Here is a 26,807-nt window from a genome sequence, read left to right as displayed (position 1 = left end):
GCAGAAAGGCCCATTCCTCCATTAAAAAACTGGCATCTAAATGCTGCTCAAGGGACCACTACAGGGTCAAAACCAACATTAAGTCCTGGTGTGCCATAAAGGTATATTAATTCCAGAACAACAGCATCTCCAGTCTTTTTGAAAAGCAGTTTTGAGTCAAGGTCTTCTATGTTGACTGAGGTGAACTTGAACCCTGTCTGTAGCCCCAAAGGGCATTGCCCTTGTTATCCTCCTGACTAACCACCCTAAATCTTGGATTACATGTCTACAGCACGAGGGAGTTCTAAATTTGCCAGTTTGAGTCATATAGTAGACTGTCCATTTGCAGAATAGGGAAAGGATTTGTGTGTGGAGCATGGCTTCTCCTTTCAGACCAGAAGAGGAGGAACAGTGTACTGTGTACACTGCAGGGGGAAACAGACTAGACAAAAGCTAGATCACAGACTGAAGTTGAAGACACTGAGCTGCAGAGGTCTCCATTACAAAGAACTGATGAGGCATGTTGAGTGACTTTCTGTGTAATTTCCCTGCATGTATTAATTCCTTCTATGTGAATGAAGACAGACAGAATTGGTGGGTGTACAATAGGGAGGATAGCTTAACTACTAAGCATTCAGTTTCCAATTAGCAAACTCTCCTATGCAGATATGTGCAATCCTAGTTGACACGGTTAAGACAGCTGAGAGGTTTGAGACACAGGCCATTGGTTGTAACTCCATGTGTTATCGTACAGCACTCAATGGCTAATATTTTACAGTACAAAGTCATGCAGTGTCTTATTAATGGCATTCTCTCTACCAGGGAATGCCTACTCCATTTCAAAGTCAGTATAGCTAAATGTTCTTCCAATTATTTTTATCATTTTAAACATTAATTTTGGTATCATTTTAAAAATTTGTTTTCTTTAAATGCATTACTGCTATTTTTTTTGTTTTTCAATGTTTCCCAGTTTAAGAATTTCATTCCATTTTTTTTCTTAAGGGCTGTTTATTTATATATTTATTCATGTCAGTTTAAAGCAGTGCTTCTCAACCTTGGTGGTCACGGCTCCCTTTATGGGATCAAATGACCCTATCACAGTACTGGCCTAAGACTATTGGAAAGAGCAGATATTTTATTTATAATTCGTAAGAGTAGCAAAAATATAGTTGTGAAGTAACAGTAAAAATAATTTTATAGTGGTGGTGGGTCACCACATCATGAGGAACTATATTAAAAGGTCACAGAAGCTGGGTGGCAGTGGCTCACGCCTTTAATCCCCACACGGGAGGCAGAGCCAGGTGGATCTTTGTGAGTTTGAGGCCAGCCTGGGCTACAGAGTGAGTTCCTGGAAAGGCACAAAGCTACACAGAGAAACCCTGTCTTGAAAAACCAAAGTAAGTAAATAAATAAATAAATAAATAAATAAATAAATAAATAAATAGAAAATAAAAGGTCACAGCATTAGGAAGTTTGAGAACCACTGGTTTAGATCAATGCCTTCTGTAGCTCAGGCTTGCCTCACACTGTCTGATTGAGGAATGCTTTGAACACCAAATCCTGCCTGTGCTGCCCAGTACTAGAAAGACAGTCCTCAACACCTTCTAGGCTAGGCCTCGACTGGTCTGTGGGAAGGAAAAATAGACCAGTGAACTTGGATAGATTTTATTGTGAATTTACAAATGAAGTGGGACCTGTGTAAAAATGAGTTCACTGACCAACTGTAAAGCAGGTGTAGTCACAGCACAGAGAGGGTTGGATTAGAAAGAGGGTGAAAGCTTTTCTGCTGTGACATTGAATGTGTAACAGCATGTGCACACATAGAACCCTGAGCCTTAGAAGAGGAACAGGAAATGCTCTGGGAGAATGTAAGATTTTACTAAACTACAAAATTCCCAGATTAGGGTCCTGTCTGATCATAGTGTGGCAGGACAAACCTGGGAGGGTTTTTGCTCTCTGAGTCATTTGATCTCTGCTCACCCAGTAGAGTAACTGCTAATGTCCTGAAGCCCAGCTGGGTGGTCCTGGCTAATGAGGGACTCTGGGAAGGCTTAGCAATCAGGAATACCAGTAGGAGGTAGTTTGTAGACTCTTTCCAGGATTCTCCCCTTGGTCTGCTGTAGGGAGCTGTAAGGAAGACCACAACCCATGCCATGGTGAGTGTGGGGGCCACTGTCCCCAGACCAGGAAAGGCAGGTTGACTAAGCTGTCAGAGCTGCTTGGACTGGGATGGACCATGAGCCAGACTGAGGTTCTCTTGGTCCTTGTGGTGACCCTTGGCCTCTGAGCTGTGTTGAGTGTGGATTCCCTGGGGAGGGGGAGGCTCTGCCTTCCTGGCATGGGAGACTATGAGCTTGTAATATCACTTCCTCATGCTATGTAATTGAGGCTTCCTTCATGCTATGTAGTTGAGAATTGCTTTGAATACCTAATCCTGCCTCTGCTGCCCAGTGCTGGGTAGATAGTGTCATAAGTCCTTCCAGTCTGGGCCTTGACTGGTCAGTGAGAAGGAAAAATAGACCAGTTAATGAGAGATCTCCAGTCTCTCTGGCTTTTAGTGGGGACTTATAAATGAAGAGGGACCTGTGCAAGAATTGAGCTCATAGACAAACTTTGAAGCTGGTAGAGTCACACTGCAGAAAAGGAGAAGCAGGACTGTGGTTGAGAGCTTTGCTACTTCATCAGTAGTTGAGATTAGCAAAGTGGAATTAGGTGATCAATTTTAGATGCTCCATAAATATCCTGATTAGCCGTTTCTTGGGGTCCACAGATCAGGGCAATCAAGAATCTGATTATTATGAAACCAAATTGCTATGGTTACAGTATTTCAACCAAAATAGTTCTGGGTAAAATGTTGTGGCCCTGCCTAACAACACTGCTATTTTTCTGCTTTTAGATGTACACCCTAAGATAAAAGGTTTTGAGATATCTTTGATGTGGGCTAATACAAATCCCAAGTCTCGCCGGGTGGTGGCGGTGCCGCACGCCTTTAATCCCAGCACTTGGAGGCAGAGGCAGGTGGATCTCTGTGAGTTTGAGGCCAGCCTGGACTACAGAGGGAGTTCCAGAAAAGGCACAAAGCTACACAGAGAAACTCTGTCTCGAAACAACAACAACAACAACAAACAAACAAACAAACAAAAAACCAAATCCCTAGTCTCTGGAGCACATGGCCATAAAGCCTGTTTCAACTCTTCAAAATAATTTTTGAGATTATAACTCCATCATATCTACATTCTCTTTCCTGTCTCCAAGGCCTGCCATCACCCCTCATTGTTGTCTAATTTGTGGGCCTGTTTTTCTTTCTTTCATATCAGTCACACGGTAAGTTACTGTGTGTATATGTGACGTACTGTATTTGGCTGCCAGACTCTCAGCTACAAGGCAATGGGTTTGCTGTACTGCACATTGACTGTGTAATGGAATGTGCACACAAAGGACCCTGTGCTTTGGACGAGGAACAGCATGTGGTCTACGAGAGTAGAAGAAATGCCTCCTAAAATACAAATTTTAGACTAGGCCCCATTCTATGGGCTGGGAGGGCAGAGCTGGAAGGACTATTCTGTCTGAGTCATTTGATCTCTGATCACCAGTAGGGAGCTGCTATATTCTGAGGATTCTCCCCTTGGTCTGCTATAGCCAGCTGGGTAGCCCTAGCCAATGATGGACTCTGGAAGGCTAGCAATGAGGAGTACTAGTTGCAGTAGCTTTCAGGTTCTTTCCAGGATTCTCCTGAGATTCTGCTGTAGTGCATTGTAACGAAGACCACAAACTATACCATGGTGAGTATAGGGTGTTCAGAGTAGATCTGCTAAGCTGTTCTTTCTACTGGGATTGATGGACTATGAGCCAGACTGTGGTTCTGTTCATCCATGTGGTGACCTGGCCAGTCATCCTTGTTCTCTGAGCCTCACTGTGTATGAATTTCCTGGGGAGGGGGAGACTCTCCAGTCCTGGCATTGTAGGGATGTGATGCCTGTGATATCATTGTCCAGTGTGAGCACACAGGCATGCTTTTGGTGTGCAATGGGAAGACAGATTGGAAAACTGTGGTTTTTTCTAGAAGTTCTGAATATTGCATTCCTCTTTTCAGGTTTGTCTTAGAAGTGTTTCAAACAGTTTAGAAACTGATAGAAATATGGTGATGGTGATGTGGATTGCCTTTCAGCAATAGATGATTTAGATGTTTCTAATTTTCTGCTACCACCAGCCACAGTGGTGTGATTCAGTGAAGTTTAGTTTCAGGGGAAAACAGGAGTTTCTGAGCTGCAGAGGTTTCTCAGGTGTGCATGGTGTTGTGTGGGTGGATAGGGCAGAATCCACATCTTGTGCCATAATCCGTGTGACAGGAGGCAGATTTTAAATTATTCTTCTATGTTGTTTTGGGATTGGGCATCGGTGGGGCTGGGTTTACCTGAAAACACAAGGAGGCATAAGGGGCTGCAGAGCTATAGCAGGAGATCACCTCTGTTTGCTTCTGTCTTTGGAAGAAATATCAGTAGCTAGTGGATCAGAAATAACAGTTTAAGGGTCACTTGGAGTTAATTTTGTGAAAGTTGTTGAAGTCTGTGTTTATTTAATTTCTGTACACATAGAATCATGGGTAGTTGGGTAAACATTGGGCAAGATCACACTTTTCCTGGCTAAGTTTCCTTTGGTCTTTTGATTAATAGTTGACTATATTTTCCTTCCTTTGTTCTTGGCTTCTTCTCTCTATCCCCTTTATTCTTTTATCAATATTGTACACATCCTTGATTGTTGTAGTTTTGTGATAAGGTATAGAAGTCATGTTATGTCAATATGTGTACTATTTTACATAATTCCAAGGAATTCATCATTCTGAGTGCCTCCACTGTGAATGTAGCTTTGTAATCAGCTTTCCTCTTATAAATTGTTGGGCACTGTTGTTGGATTGTATTCATTTTATGCTGCAAATTTACCATAAACAACATCTTAATTTTGATGCAGCATGTTCCCCAAGGATTACTTATTTGCTTCTTTATTTATTGAGGTTTTGTTGTTCTTATTGTTATCAATCTGTGAAAGACTTTTGGTTTATTGGATAAAATGTCTTGGCAGGTGGCTCAGCACATATTCTTTTTGGTGATGACCTGAGTTCAGATACCAACACTCGAGTTGAGAGGCTCATAACTATCTACTATTCCAGATCCTGCAAACACTCTCTCATGCACAAACACATGCAAAAAAATAGCAATACACTTGTTTTCAAAGTGCTTTTTGACTTATAAAGCAATTAGAGCAAACCAAGTTGCTTTAGGTGAACACTGATTCTTTAAAAGTCTGTTTTCTTGCATTTTGTTTTAAAAAGTTTTCATTTCCTCACTCGAATGCAGACTTACAGGCAACCTTCAATTATTGGAAACAAAATGTTGTCTAAGTGATCTTAACTGACATCCTTTTCTTTATTGTAAGAGAATGAAATCCTTTTAGTAGCCAAAACTATTTTCTACAAAGTTGAAACCTCAGAAGGCTTCAAATGAATCTCTCTGAATTTGGTGGAGCACCCTCACACAACTCATTTTCTTTTTCTCTTTCTTTCTTCTTTCTTTCTTTCTTTCTTTCTTTCTTTCTTTCTTTCTTTCTTTCCTTCCTTCCTTCTTTCTTTCTTTCTTTCCTTCCTTCTTTCTTTCTTCCTTCTTTCGTCTGTCTGTCTGTCTTCTTTTCTTTCTTTCTCTCTCTTTCTTTCTTTTCTTTTTTTGGTTTTTCAAGCAGGGTTTCTCTGTGTAGCTTTGCAGCTTTCCTGGAACTCACTCTGTAACCCCAGGCTAGCCTCGAACTCACAGAAGATCTGCCCTCTCTCTTGATCTTAGAGAGTTGCCTCTGCCCCATTTCAACAGCATATCTGTGTTTTCCAGTTGTTGCTGTCTTTATGTTTGGGTTTTAGCTGCTTCAGTGATTGGATATGATTAACACATTTGGCTTTGGATCTTTAGAGAATCTTGTTGTATATTATTGTCTCTTTTTCCTTATTAGCTTCAGCTGTCAACATGTCATGGCCTAGAATCATCTGAGGGAACATCAGTTGAGAATGTGCCTAGATCAGAATATCTGATTGCTATATCTCAAGGGATTATGTTTGATTATGATTGATGTTTGAAGTCTCTTTGACTAAGTTGGCAATATCTCTAAGCAAGTGGGTCTGGGCTGGAATGAGAGAGGTAGCTTAGCATGGCCAAGAGAATAAGCTAGGAAGCAATGTCCCCTCATGTTTTGCCTTCATTTATTAGCTTGAGTTTGTATCCTAAGCTCCCGAAAAGATGGACTGTGACCTAGGGATATCAATCAAGTAAACCTGTTCATTACCACAGTTCCTTTTGGTTAGAGAATTTAATCATAGCAAAAGAGAAGAAAGTTGGAAACAAAAGTGGTAACCTCAAATGTGATTTTTCTTGCTGCAAAGGACTTGAAATTCTTAGGCCTGCCTTACTATCATGAATGGAATTGTTTTGTTTGTTGTTTTGTTATCTAGCCCAGGAGGCCACTGGATTCATGGCAGGTTTCTTCCTAGCTTCTGAGTGCTGGGGTTATATGACATGTGTTAGATCAGAAGAGCTAGGTTTACTGCTTCTTGTAGAGTTAGAAATGAAAAGTGGTTCAGCCAATGAGAGCTATATAACAGAGTCTACAGAGCATGAGGGCATTTGGTCACATCCATTGTGCCATTTCACACAATATTCGGGGGATGATATGGGGGATTTAAAAACAAATATTCCAAGTGTGGAGTAATGGTAACAAATTTGGCTGCTTGTCAGGAATGCAAGAAGAGCTTACTCCACCTTACTCAACATCATTTGAGTTACTGTGAATCATAGCTGTTAGGTTTATGGATCCTAGGAAATGGAATTTTGAATAAAAATGATTTAATGTTGGTTATTTGTAATTTTGTAGCTCTAGAGACTTTCACAGAAGGAAGAACTCTCTACTTGGCATCACATGGAATCTCACAGTAGAGGGGTTCTTTGCTAGTTACAATGTATTCTGTATTTTTTAAAGTTTAAGGACTTCCCTGTCATCCTTGCCTATACCAATGGATGGTATTTTAATTTGTATGTCATGGTAAATTGGCCAACACTTTGTCCTATGTTAAAGGTATCTAGTTAATGTTTAGCAACTAGAGAAGTTTCAAAACTGGTGTTAGCAACTGCAATAGACCAGTGGATATAGTGAATTTTTGGTAATTGTAGCCCACTGTTGCTTTAGATAAAATTATTTTAAGCACTAAAATCTTCTCACTCATGAAGTTGACCTAAGATGGTTCAATAGTAAATCTAAGTTAGTTCTTGTATGTTTGACCAAGCAATCACACATGACAGTATGATTATTTTAAAAAAGTTTATTTACATGTATTTTTGTGAGATCTTGAGATGACTCATCAGATCAAAGGACATTGCTATACAAGGGTAATAAGCTTGTTCCTGGAAACTCATGGTAGAGAGAAACAAGTCCTGAAAGTTGTCTGTTGGCCCACTGCATAATGAGGTCTAGCATTTATGTGTTCTCACACATCACAGAGACACATCACACATACATCTCCCTGTCTCCTCACACACATATATAAATGCACACACAAACATAAACCACAACCCACACAAACACTGCCCACAACAAATTCACAGGCACTACTCAATCAAAAAGACACACACAAACAAATACAAACATACACACAAATGTATGCACAAACATAAAAACACACACACAAACACAAATAGAAACACATCACATAAGCCACACACACACACATACATACATACAGATATACACACATCACATCAATACACACACACACACACACACACACAAACACATATATACCTACAAAAAACTTTCAGAAACAGTATTAGTATTTAAATAACACTTAGGATATGTGTGTTGAATAAATTTATACAGGACTGGAATTTTTTCTGCAATTTGTTAATTTTTATTTGTATGCCATAACAGCATGTTCTGAAAAGTTCTGACCTCATAGAACTAGTTTTTTTCTGGTAGCCATAAAATAAATATTTGCAAAGTATGATACTTGGAATACTTGACTTGACTACTATTAGGAAAGGATGCATAAAACATTTTTGCATTTAATATTAGTAATTTTGAAGATTCATTTTAATCTTTATCAGTACCATAAAAGGCTGTGACTGTTGGAGACACTGAAATTTTAAAGTATTAAAGTTCTTTAATATTTTGGTGTAATAAAAGTAGACCTTGTTTTGATTCAGTTTGGCTTTTTGAGACATTCTTTATATGTAGTTTTGGCTGTCCTGGAAGTTGCATGTAGACCAGGCTATCCTTGAACTCACAGACAGCCCCTTCTGCATCTGACTCCCAAGTGCTGGAATTAAGGTTTACACCAGCAGTCTGGCTTTTATTTTAGTTTCTTTGAAATAGTCTCAATATGTATCCTTAGTGAGCCTGGCATTTTTGAGTAGAGCAGGCTAACTCAGAGGTCTTCTTGTTTCTGACTCCAGAGCAATGGGATTAAAGTATTGCCAACACACCTGGTTGAGATCTTTTTTACATGATCACTAAATGTCAATGTTAGTTGTACTTTGAAAAAGTAAAAAACACATATGGGCTAAAAATTTTTGGCCAGACTTACTTATTTTGTGATCTGGTCATTAGTAGGCCAAGGTGGCTTTGAATTCCTTACTCACCTGAGGATGACCTTGTCTTGATGCTCTTAGCCCCACACAAACCACTGTCCAGCTCATGATTTAAACATGTAAAATATGAAAAATGTTGCTCATTTTTCATACTGCATAAGTTTTGCTTCAGAGTTGAAGAATAATTTGTTTTTCATTCAAATCGTTTGATTTGTTTGCTTTTTGTCATTTTGGACCCATGTATACACAAATTAGTTCTAAATAATCATTATTGCTCAGCTTTCCTTTTAAAAAGCTTACTTCCTTTACAATTATGATTTTTTTGCATATCTTAGATCCCCATTATTCTGGATAATTTTCATCTTGGAGTGAAATCTAGGCATGGCTCATGCTAGGCAGTTGCTCTATTATTGAACTATTCCCTTCCTTAGAATACTTCTTGATATGTGAAAATCTTTTTCTTTGATATGATTTCAGTAAATAGACCAAGCCCTTTGCTTAATAAATCTTTTTTTTTTTTTTTTTTTTGGTTTTTCAAAACAGGGTTTCTCTGTGTAGCTTGCACCTTTCCTGAAACTCACTTGGTAGCTCAGGCTGGCCTCGAACTCACAGAGATCTGCCTGGCTCTGCCTCCTGAGTGCTGGGATTAAAGGTCGGGCAATAAATCTTTCATATTGGTTTTTACTTCATCTGTGGGTTTTCTCATAGTAGGATAATTGTAGTGTTATATGACTTAATTTCTTAGTTTTTTTTTTAAAGATTTATTTATTTATTAATGTATGCAGTGTTCTGGCTGTGTGTTGCCTGAAGGGCAGAAGAGGGCACCAGATCTCATTACAGATGGTTGTGAGCCACCATGCAGTTGCTGGGTATTGAACTCAGGACTTTTGGAAGAGCAGCCAGTACTCTTAACCGCTGAGCTGTCTCTCCAGCCCAATTTCTTAGGTTTTAAGGCTTTTTTATTTCATGTATTCTATCTTTGAACAAAGACTCATGCTTTCCTTGTGGGTAGTATTGAGACTGTGTTATAAGGAAGTGTCTTTCTTTTTGTCACAAACTCTAAAAATGTTTTAGATAATTGCATTTGCCCTGTCTTTAAAATTTGAATTAGTGAATTAATCAAATATTTGAGCTAGATTTTCTGGGTAGCTTTCCATAATTCATCTATGTAGACCAGGCTGGTCTCACTTCCAAGAGCTGAGATTTCAAGTGTGTGCCCAGTAAAATATCACTTATCTTCCAGTTATTTTCTCTCATAATATATGGCTGAATTAATGATTGTATAATGCAGCAAATGTGAATTCTGCTAACAAACATAGCTCTTGCTTACAGGTAGGCAATCATTGGGATAGACATTCCCTATTCTTCAGTTGGGAGTTAGGATTTTGAGTTCAGATTACCTAAATTCTGGATACATTTTCAGTCCTATGAAAGTATGGAGACATGTGTGTTTAAATGTCACTATTATTATTTCTCTATAACAGTAACAATGTACCAGGAAGGTCCAAACAAATTAAGGAATAAAGTTTTCCTGCAGTCCCAGAATATGTTCTTCTAGGCCTCTGAGAACAGATCGTGTTCCTTATAGGGACATTCAGTGCCTTGCTTTGTCAACGCATAATTCCTGCTTAGCCATCTTGCCTTTTAGGATAAGCTTGGTGTTTGTTGTGAATTTAGGGGTCAGGGGTTGAGAATGAGGTGACAAGAGATTAAGCATAGTCAGAATCCAAGGGTGCTCTTGTCTGTAATTCAGCCGAGTGAAACTACATATGCAATCTTGGTGCTTGTTTTTATACTATTGCCTCATTATGTTTATAGCCGAAACCATTATATAGCCACTTCTGCCATACTTTTTTTCCTTAGGAAATTTCATACTAGAAGGTAGAAACTTTTAGTTTAAAGTTTTTCTATGCTTGTATTCTGCCTATATGTATGTCTGTGTAGCACTTGCATTTCTGTACCTATGGAGGCCAAAAGTGGATGTCAGATTCCCGCAACTGGAATTAAAGACAGTTGTGAGTTTCTATGTGGATGCTGGAAATCAAACCCAGGTCCCTGAGAAAAGTAACCAGTACTTTTAATTGCTGAGCCTTTGCCTTCTATCCCCCAGTCTGACAATATTGCTATTGTTTGTTTAGTTTAGTTTTTTGAGACAGGCTCTCAGGTAGCCCAGATTGACCTTCATCTCATTTGAATTCTTGAACTTCTGATCTTTCTTTCTCTGTCTCAAGAAGTGCTGGGATTACAAATGTGCACCACTACCACAGCTGTTACACGTGTTGTTGGTAACATGATCACAGGGCAAACACTCCACCAACTAGGTGAGCTACATCCCAAGCTCCTACTAGAGTGCATTAAGAGCAATTTTTGATTTTCATGTGTGGTTTAAATACTACACTACAGGCTTCTGGTAATCAGAGATTGTCTCTCTCCTCTCTCCTCAGGGTTAGGGTTAGGGTTAGGGTTAGGGTTAGCCTCTTCCCTCTCTCCTCTCTCCTCTCTCTGTAAATTGTCTATCCATAAAAATATTGACATAATTGTGCTCTATAATGTTCATTTCTTGAGAATCACTATTTTAATTTTAACCAGTGGTTTATCTTGTTTGGATTTTATTCCTGAAGTGACTAATGTTAACTGTGAGTCCCTTTGAATAAGAATAAAAATGAAAATGCCATACTACATGAGCAAACATTGATTTTGCACATTTTCACAATAAATTGACTTTTGAAAGTAAACAAACACAATTGAAAGCTCTTCTCTGCCGCGCCTGCAGGGCTTCAACAGGTTCTTGACCACCCTAAGGAGGGAATGTAGGGACAGGAGATACAAAGGAAAAGACACCAAGTCTGGATTCTGATCAAGGTGCCACTTTATTTCTCTTCCACAAAGGTTTATATAGTTCCGCAGGGTGGGGGGAGCAAGAAGCTGTCATCTGCATAAGGTGGGGCAAGCTAACAGGATGTTTGTATAGGATGTTTACAGGGTGAGAGGGTCAACCTGACTGTAAGCTGATCTAGTTCCCTGTCTTATTGGGGGTCTGTTAACTAGAGATTCTATCCTTTGTCCCTGACACTTCTCATTCAGTAATGACTCAGTGTTTAAAAGTCTTGGAGACTGATTTATGTTGCAAAGCCACTTGGCAGATAAGTTACTATCTTTTTAGTCATTTCTGATTTTCACTTGAAAATGGTAAACCTAGTTGCCTTCTATTTCACACAATATTTTCATTGAGTTCACTGATTTCAACAGTTAGACCTGTCCTTAGAGATAAAGGAATTAGGCTACATTTGAATGAATGTTAGAGGCTGTAAAAAGGTTTCTTTTGAAGGAATATGAAATATTTTAAGAACTGGTGTCAACATTCTTACTGTCATGAGTTTATGGTTTTCAACTCCTGTTTTGAATAATAATAATTTTATAATAATGCTCACTTCTCAACAATCAGTACACTGTCAGCTTACCAGTACTTTCCTGTGCAGCTTTAAAATACAAACAAACTGTTTTTTGCGTTTAAGAAGCATTCATTTAATTTATAGGTGCTAGGGTGATGTTTCAGGTTACAGTTGCTTATTTTCTACCTAGGCTCACAATTGACCAAAATCATGTTGAAAAATTCAGGGTTATTTAACTGTTTTGGTTTGTTAGCCATACATTAGCCACCCTTTATTAGTTTAGGATTTCATACATGAGTATATTGTATCTTGACCAAATCTGTCCCTTTTCCCCGCCCCTTCTGTGCTCCTGCCTCTTTGTTTCCTCTTCTTCACTTCATGGGATGCTTTTAGAATCACTGAGTTCACTTAGTTCTTGGAAAGGAAAGGGTTTATTTGGCTTACAGGTTCAGTTCACAGTCCACCATGCAGGAAAGTCAATCAGGAACTCAAGGCAGAAGCCTAGAGACAGGAACTGAAATAAAGACCCTGTAGGAATACTGCTTATTGGCTTGTTCTTCTTGGCTTCTTCAGTTGTCTTTCTTTATTCTTTTCTTTACTTTTTCTATTGAAATAGATTTTTCATGCAGTTGATTATAATTCCCCTGTCCCCAGTTCCTCCCTGATCTTCCCCTCCCATCCAAGTCTACACCCCATTTTTCACTGTCTCTCTTTCTCTCTCTCATTAGAAAGAAACAGGCATCTAAAAATTATGTTTGCTTTCCTACACACTGCTGTACCAGTTGCCCAGGAATAGTACAGCTCCACAGTGGGCTGGACCGCCCTTCATAATCAAGGAAACACCCTATAATTGAAGTTCCTCTTCCCAAATAATCCTTATGTCATGTTTAGGAAAAGCCAAACAGGACAAGGACCATGAGTTAAGAGCTAGCCTAGGTTATGTAGTGAAAATAAAATCAAATAATGTAACACACAAACTAAATAAATAAATAACCCTCACAATTAGTTTATCTTTTAGCATTACTCTTTTCAAATAACTTGATACTCTTCCCAAGATTTACAATATTTGCTTATGAATGCAGGTAGTATTTTTGCCTTTTCTTAAGTTTGGCTTTTAACCAAGCTTGCTGAATTTGTTCAGAGGTATAAAACAGAGAAAGATGCTTTGGATGTAGGTATGATCTGCTCCAGGTATCATACACTTTGATCTTTATTCCTAAATCAATCTCAGGATGACACCAGAGAAATAACACCCAAAATTGTCCTCTTGCACCCTTATGAACATTATACCCATATAGACATGTGTACCTTCATAGGAATACACATGCAAAAGAAAAAGAAAAAATTAAAGATTAGAAATAATGAGAAGTGAAAATGTCTAGGAGTTCATTAATATGACTGGTTTTTGTTGCTAGAGGGCAAGTTGAATTTTGGAACTTAAGTGGGCTGAGAAGTCTTAGAGACTAAGATTTAGAAGAGCCATTTATGTTAATAGACTTAGTAGGAATGATTGAGTGTAAATTAATGGAGCAAATGTTAGCCAGGAGTAATGCCTATAGCATCCCAGAAAGTACCCTTTCATTAGGGGAATAAAAGTATAAAAGCACACTATTTTGTAGTTGGAAGTTTCTCTGATCCCACCCAGCCCTGCAGTCCCACATCTGCTTATTAAAATAATCACCCAGAGGCTTATATTAATTACAAACTGTATGACCTATGGCTCAGACACATTATTAACTAGATCTTATAACCTAATTCAACCATTCCTGTTATTCTATGTCTCACAATGTGGCTTTGTGGCTTACTGGTACTTTCACATTTTGCTTCTTCTGGTGGTGGCTTTCAGTGTCTCTCCTGACTTCCCTTTCTTCCTCTGTCTCTTCAGTTTGAATGTACTACCTAACCTTATTCTTCTTTGCTATTGGCCAAACAGCTTTATTTATCAACCAATCAGAGCAACACATATTCACAGTTTCCAAGAAGATATCCCACAGCACTACTATCTTGTTAAGTTAATCACATGTTTTCAATATTCTACTGTTTGCACACACAGATTCCACAGTGCTTTTGTGAAGGCCAGAGGGAATTTGTTTTCTTCTAACATATGGGTCTTGTGAATCAAACTAGTCTTTAGCCTTGGTTGCAACAGCCTTTATTGTCTGAGGCAACTCCTTAGCCTTCATATGTTTTATTACTTTTATTTGTGAGGGCTAATTTGCATATGTGTCTAAGGATCTAACTTAGATGATCTTGCATGTCTATCCTTATACATTAGGCATACATAGGTTTGCCTGCCATTCTAGGTCTTAATGCAGTTCAGCATAACTTTCATCCAGTTCTACTATATGCAACCACGTAGATTGCTTCTGAGTTTTACTATTTGTGTACTCATGTATAATGTCCTGGTGATCATGTGTACATACAAATATCCTTAAGGTCATTAGACCTTAAGGTTTTAAAAATTATTACTTATAACATAATTTTACTATTATTGTCCTCTCTAATAACATTGTTCTATCAGTCATTGCATAGATACCTAAACATTTTTTAGGAGAATGGGTTCAATTTCTGTGTGTTAGTTGAAAGGCAATATTGTTTCTTTCTGTGTGCATCACATTTGTTACAACATCTTGCTTCTCACTGTTGCTCATCAAATCTAATCTGTTGTAATTAACATTTTTTAGTCATATTTTATATTACATAAGAGAATTACAGTTTATATGATGTACATATGATATATTAATGCCAATTTTTTCTTTCTTTTTAAACTTAAAGTACTTTTCCAGATTGTATATTTTGTTGCTACTCTGTGATTTTTATTGATAAAATGTAAGCAAAATAAAAAAAAAGTAATAGTAAATTTCATTCATAGTATATAGTATACTTATATTATATATATTTTTAGCAAAAAGTATATACCTAGACATCATTGTGGAAACACACTCCCAGAACTAAGAGTAAAATACAATTCTGGATTTAGACTGCTTTGAGGGTGTATGAGGGACTTGAGAGGGTGGTGAAAGGTTATATGACACTGGTTTGGCTGGCTCTGGATACTACAGCAGTGCTGGTTTGGTCGGTGTGGAAAGGTCACAGTCACGACAGAACCCAGGGGTACCTTTTAGAGCTTATTAGGAGAGAAAGAGAGAGAGAGAGAGAGAGAGAGAGAGAGAGAGAGAGAGAGAGAGAGAGAGAGAAGGAACAAGAAACTGCAGAGAAAGGGCATGGAGAGAGAGACTGAGAGAACGCATGGGGGTGCACGGTCCGGCTTTTAGGCTGGGATGCAGTTGTCTGATGATGATGTAATAAGGTGCCAGACAAGACCCGAGCTGCACATCTACAGAATCCTTACATTCCAGACTTTTGCTTATTATAAAAAAAAAAAAAAAGTAAATAGGAATGAAATAGGGGAGTTGTTTCTCTCAAAAACTGCTTCTAGCTGACTGGTGGACATTGTTGGCTCTTGGGGGGAATAGAAGGTGGGGGTTGGGGTCTTCCAAGGTAGACAAGTGTTGTTGGATGATGAGCTGTCTGTCCTGGAGCCATATTGATGCAACCAACCGTCTTATTAAATAAGAAAACACAGAAACAATGTAAATGAGAAGCCGGAGGTCAGAGCTAAAATCTCACCCTTCGCCTGTGGTGTCCCAGCTTCCCGAAAGAGACCTATTTCCTGTCTGTTCGTCTATTATAGTATTTTGTTCTACCTTCTCATTGGTTGTAAACCCAAACACCGTGACTGCCTCGTCACTGTCTGAATGTACAGCCCCCTAGGTCTTAAAGGTATATGTCTCCAATGCTGCTGTATCCCTGAACAACAGAGATCTATGGGATTAAAGGCGTATGCCACACCGCCACACACTCTTGCTATGGCTCTAATAGCTCTGACCCCTGGCAACTTTATTTATTAACATACAATCAAAATCACATTTCAGTACAATTAGATTACCACCACAGAGCCATGCACCTTTTTTGGCTTGGCACTCTGGCTCTTTTGTATCTGACAGGATGCTGGTGAGACAGGAAAAGCCTGAAGTAGGTCCGACCTGTCCTGATGGATTTAAGCTGTTTCTGGAGCTTGGGAAAAGTTTGAAACATGTTAAGAAGCAACCATGAGAAAGATTAGTGACCATATGTGGTGTTTAGTACTCTGCTTATATGGTTAGTGTTAATGGAGAGACAGAGAGACTGGAACATGTTAAGCTTTATCAGAGACAGATTATTTTAAGGCAGTTGTTTCCTTTACTAGTTTGGCATCCAGGAGACAGGTGATCAAATTGTTAAAAGCATTTCACATAATAGATTTTATTTAAAAGTCTGTTTTTGTAGAGCCCAGAGTCCTTTTTCGTCTGGGGTGTAAATACCTTTTAGCTGTTACAGTTTCTTACTTGATGATCTCTGGACTGTGGTTCTGTGGTGGTCCTTTACCATTAGCTGAACAGTGAGTTAGAACAGGGAACTGGGAAGAGAAAAGCTTGTGGTGCATGAGAACTTATTTCTTTGGAATTAGGGACAAGACAAAGATCAGGAACCTGTAAGCACAGGCAGGTAAGTCTGGAGTGAGAGGCACATGGAAGCTCCTATCTTAGCTGGAAATCTTTTCCCATTAAGTAACCCTGAAAGTGCAATTAAATCTAGTGAGGTGGTAAGGCTGTCCTCCCTACCTGACAATAGGAAGGAATGAGAGAGATGACATCCCCAAACTCCAGGACTGAGTCCAGAAGGAAAGAAATGGATTTGCTTCCTGCTGCATTCTGGGTTCCCTGCAAGCCTGTAGCCAAGCCTAGGTCTGCTGAGGTTTTAGCTTGATGTTTCATGTGTCTTGGTGCCTGGGGCAATCAGCTGACCTGTTGTCTTTCTAGACAGCACTTTCAACAAGGGTTACTGATGCCTGGCAGGGCACTCACTAGCCCGTGGCCATTTTCTCACTTAAAACAGGAACAGTTTTCAGGGTCTTGTTTTCAGGCTTTTTGATCTCTTCCCTGGCACACCCACAGATGACCCCTTTGGTGTCAGAAGCCTTGTTCTCCAGATGCTTAAGTTTTAGTCCAAGGAGGTCTGGGGAACAAGAGATGGATTTTACTCCGTGTCTTGAAATTTTTATTTCCTTGATGATTGCTGGCTTAGGGACAGCTTTTTGGAAGATCTGCCAGGCAGCAGACTAAACTGATCCTTTTGGAAGACTTCCTGAGGCTATAAGCTGATTTTCTGGCTTAAGAGCCATCCTGACTACTGTAAACTTATTTGCTTGGATCTTAGCCAATTCCAGACCCATCTGTGCCTTTCACGGCAGCTTGAGAATGAGTGGGAGGAGTGTTAAAGTGAGAGTCAGCAGAAGGGCCCACACAACAGTACAGAGCCCACCCACTTGAGCCCTCCCACTGCTGGAGAGTGGAAGACAGACAGAAATGGTTGCACGTGGCAGAGAAAAAAGAAAACATCAGAAAATGGGGAGGGGAGAAGGTTCAGAGCTTTAGCAGAAAGCTTGGGATAAAGTAACTCTTTTTATTTGCCCGTTTGCTGGCAAAGTTCCCGTGAAGCTGTCATGTGGCCAGATTTAATGGTTTCCGCCCCTTTGTCCCATGGCTGCAACTGAGAGAAAAATAAAAAATTAAAATAACAAACCGGGATCAGACTCTAATCTCAGGCATCCCTAAGGCAAGGAGAAATATCTATGAATCAGCACAGGTTACCCATCATGTTATGGATAAGGGCTGAGGCATACATACCCAGAAGACCCCCCAGGGGCCAGACAGCATATTCTATACTTCGTCAAGATGGAATGTGTCCTGGTATGCAGCCAAGGACCACCCCTGTGGTGTACATCACAAAGAATATAGGTCAGGCTGCAGCCTTGGCGAATGGCAGAGGATTCACTAATCACATTGTGCAGCTGCTGTGGCAGAAGCAGCTGGACACAGCGGGCGGGACGTGCTGCAGAGGCAGTTGCAGGACTGTGGTGGTGGCGGTGGCAGCAGCTGGGCAGGTCCTTGGTATAGGTTTCCAACAACACTCAGCCACAGACACCGATGTGTGCAGAATTTCCTATCTGATGTCATGCCACCACTGAAAGGGTATACGGCGTTGGTTTGGTTGGTGGCAGAAGGTCACAGTCACGACAGAACCCAGTGGTACCTTCTAGAGCTTTATTAGGAGGAGAGAGAGAGAGAGAGAGAGAGAGGAGAGAGAGGAGAGAGCGGGAGGAGGGAGGGAGACAGAGAGACAGAGGAAGAGAGAGAGAGAGAGAGAGAGAGAGAGAGAGAGAGAGAGAGAGAGGAGAGACTGAGAAAGGGTATGGGGTGCACGTCTGGCTTTTAGGCTGGGATGCAGTCGCCCACTGATGATGTAATAAGGTGCCAGATGAGACCCGAGCTGCACATATACAGAATCCTTACAGTTGGTAGCATTTTTGATACATATTAAAATGGCTAGACAAGCATGCTTCCTGTCTGTTCGCTTAGAATATCTTTTTCCTATCCCTTACCAGAAAGTAATGTTTATTTTTGATGTTGAGGTGTGTTTCTTGTAATGCATCTGAAGGATGGATTCTGTTTTTATATCCATTCTGTTAGTATATATCTTCTTATTGGGTAATTGAGACCATTTATATTGAGAGATACCAATGACCAATGATTGTTTGATTCCTGTTATATTGTTTTTGTTCTGATTATTCATTTGTGTGTGTGTGTGACAGAGAGAGAAAGACAGAGAGACAAGGAGACAGAGACAGAGATAGACAGACAGACAGATAAGTGTTCATTTCCCTGTTTCACTTCTTTTGGCTTTGCTTGTGTGAGATTATTTATTCCCTGTGTTTCTATTGGTGTAGTTACCCTCCAGGGGTTGAAATGTTCTTCGATGAAGCACCTTCTGTAGGGCTAGATTTGTAGATAGATACTGTTTAAATTTGATTTATCATGCATACATTATTTCTCCATCTGTGGTAATTGACAATTTTGCTGAGTATAGTAGTCTAGATTGGCATCTGTGGTTCTTAGAGTCTGTAACACGTGTCCAGACTCTTCTAGCTTTTAGAGTCTCCATTGAGAAATCAAGTGTAATTCTAATAGGTCTGGCTTTATGTATTACTTGGTGTTTTCCCTTGCAGCTTTTAAAATTCTTTCTTTGTTCTATATTTTTAGCATTTAGATAATTATGTGATGAGGGACTTTTTTGGATTCAATCTATTTGATATTCTGTATGCTTCTTTTACTTTTATAGGCCTCTCTTTTAGGTGAGGGACATTTTCTTCTATTATTTTGTTGAGCATACTTTCTGTGCCTTTGATCTGAGTTTCTTCTTTTTGTCTCTATTCTTTATTTTTCTTGTATTTTTCTTTTGTAATATTCTAGATTTCCTGGGTTTTTTGTTCAGGAATTTAGGGAGGGATTTTATATTTTCTTTGACTGATATATCCATTTCTTCTATCTTATCTTCAATGCCCAAGATTCTTTCTTCATCTCTTCTATTCTGTTGGTTAAACTTGCCTCCGTAGTTCTCTGCTGCGGGCCGCAGAATATATCATAAGAACTCAGCTGGTTATGGCAAAGTCACTACCTGGAGGGATCAGGGAATTCCTCCAGAGGAAGCCAAATCCCAAGGAGTTTTGGTGTTACTTGGCTTGTTATATATCAGCTGTCTTCTGTTATGAAAATCATGTGTGCCTTCATAGTTTTCCCTACTGACTTTTCCCTAAGAAGGGCTAACAGTGTAGACTGATCACTCTCTGGACATACACATTCCAGGTATTTGGAGAACAGCCTCAGGAAAGGCTTTCTCTGGAATCAGATTATCTCACTTGGCCACTTTCAAGGACTACAGGAAACACCACCCAGTGGGCGCCCATTGTTAGTCCCAGGTGGACTAACAATGATAACAGCCCACATGCAAGTCTCCTGACTTAAGGTAAATTCCACAAGGGACACCGCCTAGGTCAGGTAGACATTAAGTAATAGCTTTACACAATTTAGCTCAGACCCCTCCTTTCTTACAGCCTTACTAACTTTATAGACCTCTAGCTACTTACTAACCACTTCTAGGAATATTTAGATAAACTTCTGTGCTAACAGCTATGCTCAGCCAGAACTCCCAGTTCAAGCCTCGCTGTAATTATCATTATTGGTAGCATCTGGCCAGGTCCATCACCGGATGGAGGAAAGTACCTTATCAGAGATACCTCTGTCTCTCTAGAACAGACTTAAGCATCCAGGCTACCTGTTTGAGAAGGCCTGGCGGATGTGCCAATTAAGCCTTACTTCCTCTTTTCCCAAACCTTACCTCCAGTTCCAGATCTCCTTTAGCTATCACCAGAGCATCTAGCTGTACACAGGTTGCCTAGAGACTGAGCACACTTTTCCCCACCCTGCAGTAAACGGCAGACAGCTTGAACAGATAGGAGCCACAGGAAAAAAGAAGACAGTTTTATTTTCTCCCATTGACCTAGCAACTTATAGATTTTTAACATCCTTTACCAAACACATTTAAGGTTATAGTTGTGCACGTAAGATCCCTCTTCTTAGATGTTACCCATATTTAGCCTTTAGTTAATTCATTAGTCACTTCCCCTTTGGGTCACAAATGGTAATTAACAACTAGTGCCCTCTTTGTAATTCTTATCAACCCTCCATTTGATCCTGATAGCGGACAATCACTGTCTGAGGAAGTTCAGGCTGAGTGTCCTGGGTGGAGGGAGGATTGTGATTTGGGGGAGATATATAACTGTAAAGCAGAGGACAGAGAAGGGAGAAGAGAATGGAAGAACGAGATGGGTAAAACTTGAGAGGAACGAGCTGAGAGGGGGAAGAACTAGATGAAGAGCTAAAAGAGAGGACTAGAGAATGAGATGGAAGATAGGAAGAGCCGATGGGAAGAACAGATGAGGAAGAGCCAGATGAGAGAGAAGGAGACGGAGAGGAGCTGATAGGGGAAAGAACTAGATAGATGAGAACCTAGAAGGGACAGAACTAGATGAAGGAATTAAGATAGAACATAGAGGGGACAGTAGATAAATATAGAGAAATCAGGCAAGAAAGGAGCTAGACATGAGAACAGAACTAAAGCTGTGTATAAAGGATGTTATGCCAGAGGAATTAAAGCAAGTGACTATAGAACTCGGTGTGCTGAGATTTTATTCCTGATAATAGTCCTCGCCGTTAGTAGTTCTCTCTCCTGAGCCCCTGGATGTATAATATTAAGGCTGGTCCCTCTAATATTATACAAGATTCTCATTTGCATTTCTAACATTTCATTTCCAGAATTTCCTCACTTTCTATTTTCTTTTGTTTGAGAATATTATTTTAAGGTGTGTTACCTTTGTTTATGCTGCATTTGTTTAACTCTGTGAAACTGTGTTACTGTGCCTGCCTAAAATACCTGATGGTCTAATAAAGAGCTAAATGACCAATAGTGAGGCATGAGAAAGGATAGGCAGAGAGTATAAATAGAAGGAGAAGAGAGAAACAAGAAAAGATCAAGGAGCCAGAGAAAGAATAGGACATCAGGGGCCAGCTACCCAGCTACACAACCAGCCACGAAGTAAAAGTGAAAGTAGGATATATAGAAGAGAAACATAAAAATCCAGAGGCAAAATCTAGATGGGATAATTTAAGTTAAGAAAAGCTGGCAGTCAGGCTAGGGGGTGCATGCCTTTAATCCCAGCACTTGGGAGGCAGAGGCATGTGGATCTCTGTGAGTTCAAGGCCACTGGTCTACAGAATAAGTTCCAGGAATGCCAGAGCTGCTATACAGAGAAACCCTATGTCAAAAAAAAAAAAAAAAAAAAAAGCTGACAAGAAACAAGCCAGGCTAAGGCCTGGACAGTCCTTCAAAATTCTTGCTTCACAGAAGAAACTGATGGATATTTTGCAGAACACAGAAGAAAATGACTGTCAAAATTTGCCAATACAAGGCAGACAGTCCTTCAAATTTCATGTTTCACTAAAAAGTTTGCCAGATATTCTGTGCCTGTAGGCTGAAGATGGATGCCTCAATAATTGCAGAGAAACTTTGGGTGGCTGTCCAGGCAGCTAAATATCTCTGTTGTTAGATAATAATACATCCTTCTGAGTCTTTGATGGAGTTGAATACCAGATAGTTATAGTTACAGTTTTCATTAGTTATGATAGAAAGTAAATTAGGTGTGAAAGTTTGTATTCACTAAGAGATAGGATAGATAATGCACTATTTTCTCTGAATATTCTAACTACAAATGCACAGAATATTATAACTGTAATTCTTACTTGATGACTATTTTGTTGTATATAGTTTACTATGTTAAAGTTAGAACCTTTCTTTTTATTTAGACAACAAAGGGGAAATGTTAGAGAATATTATTTTTAAGGTGCATTACTTTTTGTTTATGCTGCATTTGTTTAACTCTGTGAAGCTGTGTTACTGTGCCTGTCTAAAATACCTGATGGCTTAAGAAAGAGCTAAAGAGCCAATAGCAAGGCAGGAGAAAGAAAAGGTGGAGCTGGCAGGCAGAGAGTATAAACAGAAGGAGAAAAGGGAGAAGGAAGAAAAGATCAAGGAGCCAGAGAAGGAGGAGGACACCAGGGCCAGCCACCCAGTCAGACAGCCACCCATGAAGTATAAAGGTGAAAGTGAAATATGCAGAAGAGAATGGTAATAGCTGAGAGGCAAATGGTAGATGGGATAATTTAAGTTAAGAAAAGCTGACAAGAAACAAGCAAGCTAAGGCCAGGCATTTACAAGTAAGAACAAGTCTCCATGTGTGATTTATTTGGGAGCTGGGTGGGTGGGCTCCCAAAATAGCAAAAACAACCAACAATATTCTTTGTTGCTTCTGTTTCTATTTTCAGGTTTTGAACAGTATTAAATGTAGATGTAACCAACCATCTTATTAAATAAGAACACAGAACCAATGCAAAGAAGAAAGCCAAGAGGTCAGAGCTAAGAGCTAAAACCTTACCCTTCTCCTGCGGTGGTCCTACCTCGCAGAACCAGAGCTACTTCTTGTGTGTCTGTCTTTTTATAGTGTTTCTGTTCTGCCTTCTCATTGGTTGTAAACCCAACCACATGACCACCTCATCACAGCCTGTCTGTATAGACCTCCAGGCTTTCTGTGATTAGTATTGAGATTAAAGGCATGTGTATCCAATACTGGCTGTATCCCTGAACACACAGAGACTTACCTAGCTCTGCCTACCAAGTGCTGGGATTACAAGTGTACGCCACCACTGCCCTGCTTTCCTATGGCTTGCTAATAGTTCTGACCCCCGGGCAACTTTATTTATTAACATACAAATAACATTTTAATACAAATAAAATATCACCATAATTATTCATTTCTTTCAACTGTTTGTTTCCTTTTTCTTGGCTTTATTTAAAGGATTGATTCATTTCCCCAATTGTTTATTTGTGTTTTCCTCACTTTCTTTAAGGGATTTATTCAATTCCTCTTTAAGGACCTCTATTGTCTTCATATAGTTGGTGTTAAGGCCTTTTTCTTGTTCTTTGGCAATGTTGGAATATCCAGGGCCTGCTGTGCTAGGATAGCTGGATTCTGGTGGAGACTTATTTCCCTGGCTGTTATTGAGTATGTTTTTATCCTATCATCTAGGCATCCAGGTCTTGATTTCTGGGTTTGTTAAGTTGCATGGGTGTTATATTCTTTAGTTTTTTTGTTCCCTCTTGGGTTTTTCCATAGTGTGATAGCTGCATGTTGCCTGATTTATTGGTCTTCTCTGCTTGTGTTCATAGGAAATGCCTGCTGGTGTTGGTGGCTGAGCTGTAGCAAAGGTTTGGGGGAAGGAGGGTTGGAGAGGATGGTCTGTGAATTCCAGGAGGGCAGGAGGAAGTGAGGCTTCAGCTGGTGATCTGTTGGACCACTAGGGACAAGCCTTAAGAGATTTGGTCTGGGAGAACAGATCACACTTCTGCCTTTTATGCTCTTCCTGCCACATTGTTCACAATGATCCCTGAGACTTAGGAGGGGATTGAGCTATATATGTTGCTTTAACACTGGGCATTCCTAGTCACTTATTCTTTACACCTTGGCCAGATATATATATATTTCATCATGTCAATTACAATCTACTTCAATTAGAAGCATGTAAGTTGAGGGATGGGAGGCCCATTGACCTATGGATATAATGGTAAGTTTAATTCTGTGTCCACTTAGCAGCATAATAGTAATGCATTCATCTCTAAGGCCCATGAACTTTCTATTCTTAAGTTCTTAATCTGATAATGGTGCCAGGCATTTTTTTCATCTTGTGGAGAGGGACTTGGATACAGTCAGGGAGTGGTTGCTCACTCCTATGATATTTGTACTGCTATTGCACCAGTAAACAGTTCTTGCCAGGCTAGTTACTATTGTAGCTTGAAGTGTTTGTAGTTGGACATGACTGATTATTTGTCTCCCCCAGTAGCTTGCATAGCACCTTCCATCACTATAAAAACAAGTCAGTATGGATAAAGCTTCTGCTTGTTTACCACTTTGACTTTGCCATGCATGCACTATGACTCAAACATATAGTGTCTTTGGGGATAATCAAGAGCAATAGCAATAAAATGTAATGTTTGAGGAATTTGGGGAACCTAATTAGCAAGAACTCCAAAGAAGTAACTTATAAAGGCACAAAAGTTTTATTTGTTTACCTCTGGTGTCCAGTAGGAGCATTTTTGTTCTGTTTCAGAATAATTCCATTTTAATTCTCTCTCTCTCTCTCTCTCTCTCTCTCTCTCTCAATCTCTATTCCCCTTTCTATGTGTGTGTGTTGTGTCTCTCTGTGTGAGTATATTTTTGTGATATTAAAATGTAGTAAATGTCCATGTCTTTTTCAAAAGATCTTTTGTTTTATTTATCTCTTTCTCTCTCCTTGCCTACCCTACTTCTTTCAACTCAGAGGCACCTGCCTCTGCCTTCCGAGTGCTGGTGTTAAATGTGTGAGCTAATACACCTAGTTTGTCCATCTTATTTTTCTTTTTTGTAATAATTGTTCATAAACTTCTCTCGTGTATACTGTGTACTGTTGATCTATTTACTTGTCTCTCTATGTTTGTTATTAGGTATTTCTCTTGCAAGATGATATCCCATTCAAAGGGTACAAAAATGACAGAGGTGAACTTCCTATTAAGTTTCCTTCTAAATTGATTAGCTGATTACAGTATAATGGCTATTTTAGGAAAATAAGTGTGGGGATCACAAGAATTATATGATTATATTGTTAATGAAGTATACATTAACAATTTCAGTATCATACTTTGTACATATGTATGGGATATTTTAGAATGGAGTGACCTATAATGATGTGCATATCGACTTCACTTGGAAGAGTGGACTTTGCTGGATCTTTCCCAGAAGAATCTCTACAAAGATGTGATGCTGGAGACCTATTGGAACCTTCTTACTATAGGTAACACTGAATATTCTCTATGATTTAAAATAAGGTGACAACTGTTCCTTGGTTATTGATGCCCTTCTGTAATCTTATTGAGAAAGAACAAGAATGAGCTGAATAAATCAGGCATATTTAAGGTTCACTGAAGATATTAACTGATATTTTTGCAGTTTTCAATGATATACATTTTTTTGGTACTGTATTTTAGGATACAGTTGGGAAGACCATAATATTGAAGAACATTGTCAAAGTTCTAGAAGATATGAAAGGTAATTTTCATGTCCAAGGTGATACAAATGTGCCTCTGAAGAAATTATAATGTGTCCTGGAAGTTTTAAACAAAAGCAATAGTATAAATAAGCATAGCTTAAAGTACATTGATAATTATTAAATTCTCACAAAACCTTATACCTCAATTTCAGGTAGGTGAATTGCATTTATAAGGCATTCTTTTAAGAAAGAAGTCAAGAAAACAATGCCTTAACTGATATCACTATATGAATCATAGCACTATGAAAGCTATGCTATAAAACTGTCAATCCATTTATTTCATACAATTCATATTACAAAAGGCATACACAGTGAATAGGGATTAATGTATCTTCAAAGCTTTCTAATAACAAATTTGTCCACAGTAAAGCTAGTGTAACTCATACACTTGTTGTGACTGTGCTGTTTAGTGAGAGGGTAGTTAGAGCCAAGAATCAAAAGGCAGTTGTTTGAAAAACTGTGTGAATTGAATGTGGAAAACTTTTATTGGTTATTCTTCCTTTTACTATGTATATCATATGTCACTCTGAATACAAGTCAGATGAGCATAGGGCTATGGAAAGACATGACATACCTCTCTTTCAGAACAATTAGAAGATATGTAGCAATCCCCACATTGTGTATAATTGTTGAATTTGATTCAAATATACAAGTAATTGGTTTTCCAGGTTCATTGTTAATGCATCACCATACTCATACTGCAGAAAATTCCTATGAGTACTAGGACTGTGTAAAAACTTCTGTTTGTCCTAGTTCATTTAGCAAATGTAATATGATTCACAGTATAGGAAAATTTATTAATGCAATAAAGGTGTTAAAGCTCTGATTTTTTTCCAGTTCTCTTCAAATATGTGAATATCTCATATAGAAAAAAGATACTGTAAATGTGAGCCATGAAATAAAGGATCTTACCATCACAGGTATCTTCAAAGATGCAGGGGAATAACATGAGTGTGAATACAGTGATAAAACCTTAAGATCTAATTCCTCTTTACAATTGAACCAAATTATAAAATTAATCCATACAGATATAAAGATTAAACTGTGTTTTGAATGTGAAAATGCTTTTACATGTGCCATTATCCTTGCAGGCATGAAAGAAGTCAAGCTGGAGAGAAACCTTCAATATATACTCAATGTATTAAGGCTTTTGACACCTCAGTACTCTTCAAATGCATGAAAAA

General features: G+C 39.1%; 1 long non-coding RNA gene across 2 annotated transcripts in view; it reads left to right on the top strand.

Moving 5' to 3' along the window:
- LOC114686580 overlaps positions 1 to 26,777 on the top strand; it is a 27,904-nt gene extending 1,127 nt beyond the window's left edge. The window contains exons 2-4 of one of the 2 annotated variants that reach the window (XR_003733591.2): positions 25,243 to 25,368; positions 25,562 to 25,622; positions 26,715 to 26,777. This is a non-coding gene — a long non-coding RNA (uncharacterized LOC114686580). Of the gene's footprint in view, positions 1 to 25,207; positions 25,369 to 25,561; positions 25,623 to 26,714 lie in introns of both variants that reach the window. The other variant, XR_003733592.2, reaches the window with a different exon arrangement.
- Positions 26,778 to 26,807: the final 30 nt, after the last annotated feature.

The sequence above is a fragment of the Peromyscus leucopus genome, unplaced genomic scaffold (genome assembly GCF_004664715.2).
Source record: "Peromyscus leucopus breed LL Stock unplaced genomic scaffold, UCI_PerLeu_2.1 scaffold_1160, whole genome shotgun sequence".
NCBI lineage: Eukaryota > Metazoa > Chordata > Mammalia > Rodentia > Cricetidae > Peromyscus > Peromyscus leucopus.
Note: the sequence above shows the minus strand (reverse complement) of the source record. Positions and strands in the feature narration are given on the sequence as shown.